Source organism: Amblyomma maculatum, chromosome 1 (assembly GCF_055883805.1).
Source record: "Amblyomma maculatum isolate TAMU_Amacu chromosome 1, ASM5588380v1, whole genome shotgun sequence".
NCBI classification, from domain to species: Eukaryota; Metazoa; Arthropoda; class Arachnida; order Ixodida; family Ixodidae; genus Amblyomma; species Amblyomma maculatum.
This window is the reverse complement of record NC_139344.1, coordinates 55,897,893-55,903,892: the sequence shown is the minus strand read 5'-3', so window position 1 is coordinate 55,903,892 and position 6,000 is coordinate 55,897,893.

The window sequence follows — 6,000 nt, the reverse complement described above, 5'->3', positions numbered from 1 at the left end:
TATTCGCTCGCGCGCGCGCGTGTGTGTGTGTGTGTGTGTGTGTGTGTGTGTGTGTGTGTGTGTGTGTGTGTGTGTGTGTGTGTGTGTGTGTGTGTGTGTGTGTGTGTGTGTGTGTGTGTGTGTGTGTGTGTGTGTGTGTGTGTGTGTGTGTGTGTGTGTGTGTGTGTGTGTGTGTGTGTGTGTGTGTGTGTGTGTGTGTGTGTGTGTGTGTGTGTGTGTGTGTGTGTGTGTGTGTGTGTGTGTGTGTGTGTGTGTGTGTGTGCAATTAAAGGAACACAGTATTTTCAGGCAATTAGAATAAAATTTTAACAATCAATCCCCTAGAAACATTTTTCTCCTGCAGAATTTCACTCGACACTGAAATCTGATGTGAAAAGTAGCATGCTATGGAAGACGCTGACCTGTCCTGCTGCAGCTTCCCGTGATGATGTATGCGCTTTCTGAACCAATATATTGGGTGGACTACTGTAGCTTGTAGCCTACTTTATTGTACTCATTTTACAGGGCGCACACACGTATGCAACAAGTATACTTTAGTGTTGAGCCCGCCTTTTGGCTTCATGTGTTGGTAGTAAATAATTTCGTGATGTGGCACTTGTACATTCACACATTTGCAGCATAATAATCAGAGCCCAATTTTTACTCCATGCAAGAGCGCCCATGCTTACCAAATGTCCTGCAAATGCCAAACGATTAGACGCATCGATCAGATCGCGTTCGGTCACATTTGGCATGTGCTATAATTTGTGAATTTGTCCATACCAATGCAGTACAGCGGTTTTGCTTCATGTGGTCAAACGGAAGCACGTTCTTTGTATGCTTCGAAATTCTCACACGCTTCTATGTCACTTTTGCTAACGTGATCGGATACCTTTCAGAGCACAGGAAGTCGAGTTGCTTCAAACAAGGTTCAAATATAAAGTCAACAAATTGGGCGTTGAGACGGCGGGTGAGTGGACGCCTGGCTGACACGGTATCTACCTTACTCGAGATAAGGGCCCCATTCTTTTGGAAACGCTCTGTCTGCCGACGGGCTTTTAGAGCGTTAGCTCTGTTGCTCACTTGCGCGAGTGGCGCGTTTTTCTAAGAATCGTAAACAGAGCTATCCCCATAGCAACATCGCCGTCTTCACTGTGCCCAGGCAAACTAGACCGAACTCTCCAAGCCCCCGGCCACAGCGGCAAAGCGCGGTAGCAGGCGATGCTAGGCAAGTATAGCATTATAGCAAAATGAACGCCAAACCAGCTTCCCTGCCGAATGCATCAACGGTTTACCCTAGACGCCGTAATGCTTCGGACAATCCGCGGTATATCCCCCTCCAAGAAGCGGAATTACTTGGGAAGAGGACGGGACATCATGCACGTATAAAATAAATAAAGTAAGCGCAAATAAAAACATCAAACGGGAAACCAATTCAGTGTTTTCTCATATATATATATATATAGGGTCATTGATCAAGTCAAAGTATTTGAAGAAGATATAAACGAATGCTTTTTGTCTGGTTTCTTGAACAAGGAAGCTGTAGGGCTGCCGAAACGATAGTACGTTTTCATGAAACTGACTTGGTCAGTGAGCCTGTATATTTTTTTATGCCACCACCTGATCAGACTGCATTTCGTCGAACTCTTGATTACAGTGGTTTCTCTCATTTTAGCTAAGCTCGACATTCGGTTCAGCAGCGTTGAGCCTCATCATTTTTTTTTTAATTTTTAGTGAGGGGAATGACGGAAATGCAGTGGCAAAACCCGATTCAACATCACATTTTTGTATTGGAGAAGCTTCACATGGCTGTTTCCTACTTGCCCATTCACCGAAAACATCTCCGGCAGCTACTGCGGCACCTTTACTATCATCACCGGAACGCAACATTCGGAAAAAAAAGGAAAGAAAAAAAAAAAAACATGACTGAAACGCTGGTGATTATCTTGGGCTGCCCACTATATCATTTTTTCTCCTTTTCTTTGGAGCCTGCACTGTTTGCGCTATATAGGAACTTCAGTGGGAAGGTTGAAGAGGCATGCTTGTGCATGTTCAGGTTTTCAAGTTGTACTTGGCAGACGGTCGAAACATTTTATCTGTACCAGTAAAGTGGCAGAGGGTACAAGTATTCGTGCAATTTCTCCTAGGGAGACGCTCTTTGAAATTATATTATATTAATTTATGCAGTGTTATAGTTCCGTGCCCTACTATTCATTTTATCGTAGAAAGGGGAAGATATTTTTCCTTCTTGCCACTGGAAAAAAAAAAAAGTAAATTCTACATCCTCACAATATATGCTAACACCGCGAACATCTGAAGATAGCTTTGTGGCGGAGCTAAGACGAGGAATAACCAGCTCCGACAGCGTTCGGGTTCGAACTGTCTTTTTTTTTTTTCGCTGCTTTCACTGAGACGCTTAGTGCCAAATTCTTCTTTGTTCAGCGCCGTGCCGTTGTTTGTGATAAAAGCGCGGCGCGAGGGGCGCTACAAGACTACAAAACAAAACCAGAAAAAAAATTTCAATATCTCCGCCACGATTATATCTTGCTGAGTAAGTAGAGTAAGCGCGAGAGCCTTAGCTGGCAACGTTTCGGCACACAAACAGTATGACACACTTAATTTGAGGCGATAAATAAATCTCAAAGCAAGCAAGTGTACATTTGTCAAGGGACCATTTTCAAGTAGCGCTACTGCGCATGCGCGAAGCACCTGAGCGCGCAGCACGTGCACCTACGTTCGACCCGACCACTCGACCTTACTCGCCAGTGTTTACCTCTCTCGCCCGATGGAAAGGAAAGGACAGAGGGAAAACGTTGTAGAAGGACAATACCCTCTCGTAAATACCCCTCGATTCAGGGTGTTTGTGGCGCCATCCTCGTAATTTTTCTGAACTGCGACATTTTAGTGCACATGAAATTTCATAGATGGCGCTACCTACTACGTTTATCACACGTGGCTCTGTTATTTTACTATTATTTGACTTTGTAGTTGATAATTATTACCGGTTGAATAAGGGAACGAAAGCCAGAACCTTTAAGTTATATTCGCCAGAAACAAACAAGCCATGGAGCATTTCAATCATGCTTAAAATATTTCATGAAGAGCTCGCGCGCTTCAAGTGAACCACGAAAAAATTAGCTGAAATCATCCTGACAGTGCACATTCCTCGAGAGTCGTAGAACAAAACCGATGCTTATCCTCTGACAGCGAGGTGCAAAGTTTTTCCACGCGAAATTTCAGCACAGATAAGAGCTTATTAGTTCAACAGTTTAGCATATACTTTAAGCCATTTTGCAAAAAACGCAAAGTTTGATCACAAATAACTTTTACACTAAATGAAGCAGACAGATGATATTTTCAGGAAAAAGCGAACTATCTACGACCTCCAACTGCGCAAAAAATCTCCGCAGCAGAATGCGTATCTTGAATGTTATTGTATGTATAATTACCTGTTTTATACACTTTTCACAGGCGCGTGGCTAATAAACTATGCGACACACAGTAATAAAAATGCTTAACTTTGTTCATTAACATCTAATATCAAAACATCTCAAACGGTGTTTTCCTAGGTGCAAAAGATTTTGCACAATTTTGTTTTTCCCGAGACAAGTAGAGCTGAAAAGCCGTTTCTTACCTTTGTGTTTTCCTTTACAGCTTAAACATTGGTGCAGCTATTTGTAAATCAAATGCACCATTAGAAATCACAGGAAATAAACTTTACAAATATATTAAAGTCACATTTATAAACTAAACTACATTTTTAGCTCACCCTACTCGTACCGCCAGCTATTGCTACTAAAGGAACTACGAAGTGAATCTGTTAGGTTAAGTAAATTTGACGGGAGTATGGTATTCCGATATCGAAAGATATCTGCGATTGAAAATGACGTTCCTGTTTAGCACACGAAAAAAAAAAAAAAGGAAGGAAACATTTTGCCTGCCGTTGAATCCGTCACGTCTCAATTCGGTTTGTTTACTTCCGCTGGCCGCACCTGCCCTTTGGCGCAATCGCTTGCGCATTTTTTTTTTTTTTTTACAGCTATTATTGCGAAGGAGCCATGGTCCCGGTCCCTAAAATGCGATCTGAAACTCGTATTTCCTACAAGTATTCTACAAGTATTCTCCGTAGAAACCGGCCGCTGAACTCGACGATGGCAGCAACGACTCGTTGGCGTGCGACGACAGTCGCCGGGCTCACGGGCAAGCGGCCGCGGAGACTTATGTTAGTACGTGCAGAGCAGACGCCTCTCTCCTGAAACTGCAGCTTAATTACCTCGTGCTGGAAGCATCAGGCTCCCCGTTGTTCATCATGCCGCCATAGTCGCAACGCAACCTTTTAAAAACGTAACGGTTTTAATGAAATTATAGTAAATCGCTGCAGCTCCGTTGGGAGGACTCGCCCTTAGCGTGATTGCTCAATTTCATTAGTTTTACACATTGGTCACACTTCCCACGAACTTCAAATCAATTTATATTTTCACGTACCTATGATGCTATATATAGTACGCGTCAGAATTCCAAAGCTGTCCATGATAATGAGAAGGTCGGATGCTCAAAATGCACCCCCACCGCAGTCAACTACGTCGACCGATTTTCATTACTTGTGGTTTATCCCAGGAGGTGGCATCTCGGTGAGTGCCTGATGAAATACTACTAAATGACTTAATCGGAGCAACCGCGTCATCATGACATTCAGTCGGCACAACTGGTATGATGGGGGATCATTTGAGGGGAAATGTGCATGCTAAATCTGTGCGCTGTATGCTAAATCTTTGCTCAAATTTTAAGGCCAATTTGTGAATCTTGTTAGCGGCGTGAGCATTAGGATGCAAAAAAAATTCTTTTTTTTTTCAGCTAATTCACGAAGATGAGCCCTGTCAGCATCAAGCGAAACGCCAGAGGACTTTGGACACTTCATTGGCAATGTTCAAAGAAAAACAATGACAGAAAGAGAAGCTGCCGCTATCTGATAGTATGCTGCAAACATTTAACAGATGCATCGCCGAAATGGTGGCGTTAGATGGACTCCCACTCAATGTGACTAGGGGCCATGACTTCAAGCACCTTGTTGAATTCTTGAAGCCGGAGCTCAGCTCGCCATCCCCAAGAACAATCGGAAGACAGCTAGTTAAGCTAGCAAAAAATATTGCATTGTCCGCACTCCAGGAACAGCTCAGCACTGCTCCTCCAGACACGCTACATTTTATTGTCCACTTGTGGTCTGGGCATAAAAGTGCAGTTTGTGCACAACTTGGAACTGCATACTTTGTCTCTCCGGCGTATTGAAGGCCGGCACACGGGCCAGAACATAAAGGACCCGTTCCTTGAGGAACTCTCCTCGTGCGGCATCAAAGCCAACCAGGTTGGCTCTGTGGTTTTCGACAATGGCGCTAACATGACTAGAGCACTCAACATGCCAGGAAATTTCACTGAAGACTGGACGTCGAATGTGACAGAGCCGGGCGATGGGGAAGTGGGCCCCATCGAGGACGGGACAAAAGACACCGATGAGGATGTAGATACAGTGCCCCTGGAGAGGGAGTTCCATCGGATGAGGTGTGCTACACACACACTTCAGTTGGTCGTCATCAGCTCTCTTCGGATTGACGAAAAAGCCCAAGCGCTGTTTTTCACGTAAATACAGCAGTGAATATCTCCCGAAGGTCCAACTTTCCAAAGGCACAAGGTGAAATTCAATCGTCGCTGCTTTGAAATGTCTAACAGAGGTAAACATTGGAAGCTGATCGCCTTAAGTATGCAGTTATACAAAATACTATACAGACGCCATTCTGCCCATCCGTCTGTCTGCTCGCTGAGTTGTGAACTGTAAAGTCAAGCGCCATGAAAGAGTCCAGAGCCCATGGCGTCAAGCGATTTTCATGACACCCGGGCCATCTAATTGACGACTGGCTAATTCCGTTTGATTTGTTATAGCCTGCAATATCACCCTAGCAGTTCGAAAATAATTAACGACGAAGAAACGAGGATGTGTAGATGTAATTGGAGCATACTTTGAGGGGC